General features: G+C 44.1%; 1 long non-coding RNA gene across 1 annotated transcript; it reads left to right on the top strand.

Annotated features, from left to right (window-relative positions):
- The first annotated feature begins 430 nt into the window (after window positions 1-430).
- On the top strand, window positions 431-10,018 carry LOC141110346 (uncharacterized). Its single transcript, XR_012236276.1, has 3 exons — window positions 431-557; window positions 2,749-2,801; window positions 9,968-10,018. It is a non-coding gene; the product is annotated as an uncharacterized lncRNA (long non-coding RNA).

The raw sequence follows: 10,018 nt of genomic DNA, 5'->3' as shown, positions 1-10,018 counted from the left end.
TCCTGATTGGTAAAACAAAGTTTGGGGGGCACACCCTAAAAAATGCATAAAAGATGGGGCAACCATAAAACCATACAGACAGAATAAAAGATTACAGCGCACACATACAAAAATGACATTTAACTCCTGCAAAACTATTTAAAAACACCTGAGCATATTCAGAAAATATGGGGATTTAGTAACACCATATGGCCCTATTGTCCTAAGCCCATTACTATGTCAAAGTACCCCAATATCAGGGGGTCCTACGCTATCCATAGAATGGAAGATCCTGCTTCTCTGAACCATGGGAGCATACACTCCTTTATTGGTGTCACGAAACAGGACTTAGGGGTCGTGAATTAATCATTCATTCTATTGTTTTCATCTTACTTTATTGCTTTGCCGAACAAAGCAATAGGCAACTTTTGGCAAGCATGTAACAAAAATTTGCATACAATTAGTGGAGCAGTTTGGTGATTCAGCAATGACCGTATATAAATAAGGATACAGAAACTCTATGAAGTTGATCACCAGAGATAGCTTTGGATCTGACGTTGACGGGCCAAGTCAAACAGGTACGTTCCCTCACCACAAACACAAGACAATCTTTAGGTACACCAATAGTGTAAGTTGAGGACAGGATAATTTGGTTGATTGTAGGCTGGTCAGTAAGTTGAGCTGGGAATTTTCTCGGTTTTACATGACATGCATCGCACTTCCATGTGCTCCTTGCTGCAAAGGCCAGTTATAGGTTGGAGGAGTTGCCATTTGTTTGTACTGTTGGAATACCGGTGAAGGGGTGCACTAGACACCTTTGCTGCCATGGTGCTATATGCTGGATGTCCAGTGCACCCCTGTACCTTTAAGGAGGGGTGGGCTCCCTCCAGGCTCAATTGCCTTCTGCCTAATCCATAATAATGCATGTGCTTCTACTATGGAGGCTCTCAAAATTTAAAGAGTTAGAACTGCACATTATGCTGGGGTGCCGTGAAGTTGCTCTGCAGCATGTATTTGCAAATGTGTGCAAACTAAACCTTGTTTTTAACGCATATTGTTAGACAGGATAATTTGGTTGATTTCAGGCTGGTTGGTAAGTTAAGCTGGGAATTTTGTTTGGTTTTGTTAAGGTGAGGACCTTCCTGAGCAACCTATTCAATGTATCTTTAGTGAGGGAGAGTCCATCTCAGAATTTTGTCTACATTGTAAGATCCTTCTCACCTCTTCCCTTCATGATTATTGAAAATCGAGATTTTCCCAGTCTTGGTGACAATGGTCTTTTCTGTCTTGGTGATAATGGTTTTCAGGGCTAATAGAGAGGACAAATCTCCCCAGTGAGAACACAGACAGCCGTAAAACCAAGAAGAAGTGGTAGAGGACATGGAATGTCCCAGCTTAGCAAAATGCAGATGGAGTCATTAGTTGAGCCCAGTCGGTCCATGTTCGGCATCTCATCACAAAGACGGGGGAGAGGACATTCACCTTGAGTTCAGAATCGAATTGTAATAAGTCAAAGAGGGCTCCCAGTAAAAAATCCCTAGAGCCCAAAGTCTTTTTTTTGTTCAACTGGTTACAACAAGCAGAGAAAAAGAAATACGACACGTTTCAGGAGCCCCCTTCATGTGCCCATTTGCAGCCTCACTGTGCCCATTTGCAGCCATAGGTCCCGAGAACTTCAAACATGGTAGTTAAGGGTTCCTAGATGCCCCCTAGCTGCAGCCAAAATTTGGGGTCCCGAAATGACATTGCTGCAGATGGACACAGTTGACCGACTTTGGGGCCCTGTATGTCAGGGCCACTTGGTGCTAGGAACCCCAGATTTAGTGTGCAAACTCAGTGGAACTAGCACTATAACATATCCAAAGCTGGGGTTCCTAGAACCAGGTAGCCTTGAGATACAGGGCCCCAAAGTCAGTTCAGAAAATGTCATTCTCTGCTCCAGAAAAGTGCTTGACATTTTCTGGGGGTTCCTAGCACCAAGTGGCCCTGAGATACAGGACCCCAAAGTCGGTCAACTGTGTCCATCTGCAGCAATGTCATTTCGAGACCCCAAATTTTGGCTGCAGCTAGGGGGCATCTAGGAACCCTTAACTACCATGTTTGAAGTTCTCGGGACCTATGGCTGCAAATGGGCACAGTGAGGCTGCAAATGGGCACAGTGAGGCTGCAAATGGGCATTGTTGACCCTCTTTTACACTAACAGTAGCTGTGCATTTCTCACCCTCGGCTTATACTCAAGTCAATACGTTTTCCCAGTTTTTTGTGGTAAAATTAGGTGCCTTGGCTGATATTCGGGTCGGCTTATACTCAAGTATATACGGTACATGTTGAACAACAGCCAGTGCTGATGTTCATGCTAGAAGTGGCAAGGAGTGCCTTCAAGTCCATTTAACATTGTACCATTTCCCCCAGACTTGATAAAGGGGGATTATGTGGTCCTGGAACACGTTGGCTGTCTTTTTCTCTATTGAAATCAGTTGATCAATAAAGACTTTGGACTCCTAAGGATTTTTCGCTTGGCGCTCTCTTTGACCTATTACACTAGCCAAAAAATAAAAAAATAACACAGACGGGGGTTTTAACGCCTCCACACACCATCCAAAACTAAAGAAAAGTGTTGCTTTTACATCCTTTTTAATAAAATAGTCTCTTGAATTACACAGTAGTCAGAAGAGCAAGCAGAGAACTAATTATATAAAGTTTATAATGCATTGTTCACTCCCAGTATTGGTCAATGAGTTGACTTTTATCGCTTCTCTTTAATTCTAGCATCTAATACAAAATGGGGATTTACCAAGTTGCACTGCCTCTGATGGCTCTAGGTACGTGGGATTTACTTTTCCAATGAATGGTTTACATTTTTAAAGTTGAAATCTAGGCAAAAAAATGAATGCAGTTCTGCAATCATACATTTTTAATTGTTTTTAATGTAAAACAAGATTTACTTGTTTTTGGTTTTTTTTTTATGTTATACTGCTTGCAATGGCACTTACAATGTTTAAGTATCTGAATATCTGTTATCATCATCTTTCAGTCCCTGTACAGCAGAGCTCAGACAGGGACATGGAATGGTGGCACAAGGAGCCAATCAGTTGTGCTTCACTGCTAACAACGGACATGCTGATAAGAGGAGAGAGCAGAGTGACAGAGAGCTGAGCTCATCAATCTGTTGCTTCCCACTGTCCGGATCTGTAAAATTTAAATCCAATCCAAACAGCAAAGCATACCTCCCAACATTTTGAGATGGGAATGAGGGACACCTACTAGCAAATGCATGCAGGAGTAGAACACGCCCCCTGCCACACCCCCTTAAAGGAGAATTAATCCAAAAAAAGGGTTGATTTAGCCCACTTGTTCTTTTTACCACTACTATTCCTTTATATTGGCTTTTAAAATGTACAAATGTAGCAAATTAGATATTGGATGAAAGGTTTAGCTTTGGGAAACATTTTTTGAAAGATAAAAAGAGCATTTTATATACAACTTATAGAGATCAGAGCAGAATGAGGGACAAATGAGGAGGAATGAGAGACAGAGGGACATTGCTCCAAATCAGGGACAGTCCCTCAAAATCAGGGACAGTTGGGAGGTATTAGCAAAGTAACAGCTGTAAACATTTCATGCAACATTCCTTTCATGAGGTTAACCCTTCCTATTCACCACAGTCAGAGTTTTTTTTTTACATCTCTAACAAATGAAACTTCATCATATATCAGATGAATGATAACATATATATATAGGGGATGCCAAATATCACAAACAGATCAGGCTTCCCTGCTTGTTTTTTGCTTCTCTGAGCTCCTGTCAATCACCCTTGCACATTGACATGACAACACAGACAAGGGGAGATTTACTAAAACTGGAGAGTGCAAAATCTGGGGCAGCTGTGCATGGGAGCCAATCAGCCAGTGGCGGCCCATCCATACGGGGTGCAGGGGCGCCGCCCCCCCTAATCCACATGCAGAGCGCCAGACACATTCCAGTGTTTTTTTTGTTTTTTTTTAGAAGCACGTGATTAGAGCCCGAGGCTTTAATTCGCTGAAAAAAAGGGTGGGCTCTGCGCCCCGAGCCCACCCAGTTGTGTGACATTAGCAAATTACTATTCGCTATTGTCTTCCTGATTCTCCTCCCGGCCAATCAGGAAGCGGGTCCTGAGAGCCGTCACCTGATTGCCTGAGAGGAGAAGCGATAAGGAGGAGATGCAGGGGAAGCTGCTGAAGCAGAGGAGGAGGAGACGTAATGTGAAGCCGCCGCCCAAAGAAAGCGCTGCCCACGACCTAGATGGGGTAAGTGCGGGGCTGGTGACTGACCGACCTAAGGGGGGGTGTCTGTGACCCACCCAGACAACCAGGGGCAGCAAACAATCCACTCGCCGATACCCCTCCCCCCAAAAAAAAATAAAATATACCACCGGCCGCCACTTCAATCAGCTTCCAGGTTTTATTGTCAAAGCTTAATTGAACAAGCTGAAGTTAGAAGCTGATTGGCTACCATGCACAGCTACACCAGATTTTGCACTCTTTTTTTTTTTTTAATTTATTTTTATTCAAATTTTCCTTATAAGTAGGGATGAGCCGAACACCCCCCTGTTCGGTTCGCACCAGAACATGCGAACAGGAAAAAAATTCGTTCGAACACGCGAACGCCGTTAAAGTCTATGGGACACGAACATGAATAATCAAAAGTGCTAATTTTAAAGGCTAATATGCAAGTTATTGTCATAAAAAGTGTTTGGGGACCTGGGTCCTGCCCCAGGGGACATGAATCAATGCAAAAAAAAGTTTTAAAAACGGCCGTTTTTTCAGGAGCAGTGATTTTAATAATGCTTAAAGTCAAACAATAAAAGTGTAATATCCCTTTAAATTTCATACCTGGGGGGTGTCTATAGTATGCCTGTAAAGGGGCGCATGTTTCCTGTGTTTAGAACAGTCTGACAGCAAAATGACATTTTGAAGGAAAAAACACATTTAAAACTACCCGCGGCTATTGCATTGCCGACAATACACATAGAAGTTCATTGATAAAAACGGCATGGGAATTCCCCACAGGGCAACCCCGAACCAAAATTAAAAAAAAAAAATGATGTGGGAGTCCCCCTAAATTCCATACAAGGCCCTTCAGGTCTGGTATGGATATTAAGGGGAACCCCAGCCAAAATTTAAAAAAAAAAATTGACGTGGGGTTCCCCCTAAATTCCATACCAGACCCTTCAGGTCTGGTATGGATTTTAAGGGGAACCCCGCGCCAAAAAAAAAAAAAAAAAACGGCATGGGGTCCCCCTAAAAATCCATACCAGACCCTTATCCGAGCACGCAACCTGGCAGGCCGCAGGAAAAGAGGGGGGGACGAGAGTGCGGCCCCCCCCCCTCCTGAACCGTACCAGGCCACATGCCCTCAACATTGGGAGGGTGCTTTGGGGTAGCCCCCCAAAACACCTTGTCCCCATGTTGATGAAGACAAGGGCCTCATCCCCACAACCCTGGCCGGTGGTTGTGGGGGTCTGCGGGCGGGGGGCTTATCGGAATCTGGAAGCCCCCTTTAACAAGGGGACCCCCAGATCCCGGCCCCCCCCTGTGTGAAATGGTAAGGGGGTACTTACCCCTACCATTTCACTAAAAAACTGTCAAAAATGTTAAAAATGACAAGAGACAGTTTTTGACAATTCCTTTATTTAAATGCTTCTTCTTTCTTCTTTCTTCCTTCATCTTCTTCTTCTTCTGGTTCTTCTGGCTCTTCTGGTTCTTCCTCCGGCGTTCTCGTCCAGCATCTTCTCCGTGGCGTCTTCTATCTTCTTCTCCTCGGGCCGCTCCGCACCCATGGCATGAGGGGAGGCTCCCGCTCTTCTCTTCATCTTCTTCTCTTCTTCATCTTCTTCTTCATCTTCTTCTTCCTTCTTCTCTTCTTCCTGTCTTCTCCGGGCCGCTCCGCAGCCATGCTGTGGCATGGAGGGAGGCTCCCGCTGTGTGACGGCGTCTCTTCGTCCGACGGTTCTTAAATAACAGGGGGCGGGGCCACCCGGTGACCCCGCCCCCCTCTGACGCACGGTGACATGACGGGACTTCCCTGTGGCATTCCCCGTGACGTCACAGGGAAGTCCCTCAAGTCACCGTACGTCAGAGGGGGGCGGGGTCACCGGATGGCCCCGCCCCCCGTTATTTAAGAACCGTCAGACGAAGAGACGCCGTCACACAGCGGGAGCCTCCCTCCATGCCACAGCATGGCTGCGGAGCGGCCCGGAGAAGACAGGAAGAAGAGAAGAAGGAAGAAGAAGAAGAAGAAGAAGAAGATGAAGAAGAAGATGAAGAAGAAGATGAAGAAGAGAAGAAGATGAAGAGAAGAGCGGGAGCCTCCCCCCCATGCCATGGGTGCGGAGCGGCCCGAGGAGAAGAAGATAGAAGACGCCGCGGAGAAGATGCTGGACGAGAACGCCGGAGGAAGAACCAGAAGAGCCAGAAGAACCAGAAGAAGAAGAAGATGAAGGAAGAAAGAAGAAGCATTTAAATAAAGGAATTGTCAAAAACTGTCTCTTGTCATTTTTAACATTTTTGACAGTTTTTTAGTGAAATGGTAGGGGTAAGTACCCCCTTACCATTTCACACAGGGGGGGGGCCGGGATCTGGGGGTCCCCTTGTTAAAGGGGGCTTCCAGATTCCGATAAGCCCCCCGCCCGCAGACCCCCACAACCACCGGCCACGGTTGTGAGGATGAGGCCCTTGTCCTCATCAACATGGGGACAAGGTGTTTTGGGGGGCTACCCCAAAGCACCCTCCCAATGTTGAGGGCATGTGGCCTGGTACGGTTCAGGAGGGGGGGGGGCCGCACTCTCGTCCCCCCCTCTTTTCCTGCGGCCTGCCAGGTTGCGTGCTCGGATAAGGGTCTGGTATGGATTTTTAGGGGGACCCCATGCCGTTTTTTTTTTTTTTTTTGGCGCGGGGTTCCCCTTAAAATCCATACCAGACCTGAAGGGTCTGGTATGGAATTTAGGGGGAACCCCACGTCAATTTTGGCTGGGGTTCCCCTTAATATCCATACCAGACCTGAAGGGCCTTGTATGGAATTTAGGGGGACCCCCACATCATTTTTTTTTTTTTTATTTTGGTTCGGGGTTGCCCTGTGGGGAATTCCCATGCCGTTTTTATCAATGAACTTCTATGTGTATTGTCGGCAATGCAATAGCCGCGGTAGTTTTAAATGAGTTTTTTCCTTCCAAATGTCATTTTGCTGTCAGACTGTTCTAAACACAGGAAACATGCGCCCCTTTACAGGCATACTATAGACAACCCCCAGCTACGAAATTTAAAGGGATATTACACTTTTATTGTTTGACTTTAAGTATTATTAAAATCACTGCTCCTGAAAAAACGTCCGTTTTTAAAACTTTTTTTTGCATTGATCCATGTCCCCTGGGGCAGGACCCAGGTCCCCAAACACTTTTTATGACAATAACTTGCATATAAGCCTTTAAAATTAGCACTTTTGATTTCTCCCATAGACTTTTAAAGGGTGTTCCGCGGCATTCGAATTTGCCGCGAACACCCCAAATTGTTCGCTGTTCGGCGAACTTGCGAACAGCCAATGTTCGAGTAGAACATGAGTTCGACTCGAACTCGAAGCTCATCCCTACTTATAAGACACAAAGACATAAAGACATATACAAATTGGTTGTCTAGCTTGTACAGGTAATATCGCAAGTACATCAGGTAAAAAAAAAAAAAAATGAAAGGGAAAGAAAAAGAGAGGAATACATCCATGCAATACAATTTTAACATGTAAGTGAAAAGGGGATTTTTGGAATTTTTGGGCCGCCCCCCCACTGCCCATAAAGGCCTATACCTATTAACTAGGAATTACATTTAATCGTCGATTCTTGGTATCGTAACTGAAGCTAGTCCAACATTAGTAAGCAATGTTCATTTCCTCCAGCCACCCACTCCAAACCTTATTAAATTTCAATTGGCAGCCTCTATTAAGATAGGTATCTTTATATAGTGGAAGATTATCGTTAACCAAACGTTTCCACTGGACATTTGTGGGGGGATAGGGCTTCTTCCATTGAAATGTTATGGTTTTCCTAGCGTAAAATAGAAGCAAACCAATCATCGTGCGTTTAGCTACAGCAGGAACTAATTTTTTTATAAGGCCCAACATACAAATCTCCATAGACAGTGGTAGATTAGTGGATGCAATTTTATTGATTAGGCCTAGTACCTCCCCCCAGAATTGTTGTATCTTTGGACAATGCCAAAAGATATGGGAAAAATCTCCGGGGGTGTAGCTACATCTCCAACACTTAGGGGAGTGGGCAGGATTTATCAAATGAAGTCTGTGGGGAGTGAAATACGCCCGGTGGACTATTTTAAATTGGACTAACTTGTCACGTATAGAGACTAGCGAACTAAAAGGGAAGTCCCAAACACTATCCCAATCTTCGCCACTCAAAGCTGGAATGTCACGCTGCCAACGGGACAAAAGGCCGTCCAACGGAGGCAAGGACTCATAGATTAAATGCTGATATATGTGAGATATAGGTTTTTTTGTACAACCGGATCTAAGAGTAGTCTCCAGTTTAGACTGTATTAATATACAGGACGAACGTGGGAATTGGGCTTCGAAAGCATGCGAAAGTTGAAGATAACGGAACTGATAGTGCTGCGGAAGATTATACTGGGAGGAAAGCTGACAAAAAGAAAGCAGTGAGGTGCAAGACACCACTTGTGAGATTAATTTTATACCATATCTAGTCCATATCTGGGGGTCAATAGATTTGTAAAAATGTGGTAAATTGGGGTTTAGCCATAGGGGTGTATTAGGGGAAATTCCCATCTGGCTGTGTTTTTCAATAGCCAAGCCCATTTTCCAGGCCCGTAAAGTAGTAAGCATAGACGGAGTTAATAAGTGTGGGGCACATGGGCCTCTGTAAATTAGGTATTGAAGAGATTCCCAGGAGCCTGCCACGGTGGCCTCCAAAGCGGAGGCCACATTGGTTTTATCAGGATTTAGCCACCAGACCACTGTCACCAGCTGTGTCGCCAAAAAGTACTTATAGCACAGATTTTGCACTCTTTAGGTTCCAGTGGGACATGCTTGTATTGATAATGAAAAATAATTCATATATGCTTTACTGATAATAAAATGACAATATAAGTGCTTATATGCTAATGTTAGGTCATTTACGAAACTTGCTAATAATTACTTTGCAGAAGTATTTTAATAGAACGAAATTGTTTTTGTTCTCCATCCTTAGAATGTGTTATTGTACACTTTGTGGAGTCAGTCTCCACGTATTTCATAGGATTGATCCAGCTCATAAGGTGTTCCAAAATAACAGAAATGAATGTCTCTTGTAATTGATCCTGTGCGGCTTCTGCAAATTCTGCTTATCCTGCATGTTAATTTGTAAGAATGTTATAGAGGTCCTACATGACAACTGTCCAGGACTGGAGCTTAAAAGTCTACGATTCGATCAAGAAATCAAATCCTAGCATGACACTTAGGGGTAGATTTACTAAAGACAAATAGACTGGCACTTTGGAAGCGCAGTTGCTCCAAAGCTTAGTAAATGAGGTAAAGCTTCACTTTACAAAGAATACCCAATCACATGCAAGGAAAAAACAAAACAAAAAAACAGCATTTTTGCTTGCACATGATTGGGCAATGGATGTCCAAGGCTCCCCTTATTTACTAAGTTCTGGAGCAACTGCACTTCCAAAGTGCACAGTCTATTTTGCCTTTAGTAAATCAGTATGGCAGGATCTCCGTGCACAAATTTCTCTATTTCCTAATCTTTACTTTTACATTGTCATGTTTCTTTTCTAAATAAATGTTCAAAACCTTCACTGTGAGCAGAGAGGTTCTTGGTGTCCTTTTAGGAATGCCTATGGAGGAAAAAAATAAAAGACGGGAGGTTAGGATACAGAATATGCACTCATACTGTATATTATTAAGTGCAACATATGACTAAAAGTCCTCATTTCCAAATTCTTTACAGCTCTCGCTATGGTTTTTGTGGACAAAACCGCAGCTGAAAGTGTAAAACCAG

This window comes from Aquarana catesbeiana, linkage group LG10 (genome assembly GCF_042186555.1).
Source record: "Aquarana catesbeiana isolate 2022-GZ linkage group LG10, ASM4218655v1, whole genome shotgun sequence".
In the NCBI taxonomy this organism is placed as follows: Eukaryota; Metazoa; Chordata; class Amphibia; order Anura; family Ranidae; genus Aquarana; species Aquarana catesbeiana.
This window is presented reverse-complemented; position numbering and strand designations above follow the sequence as displayed.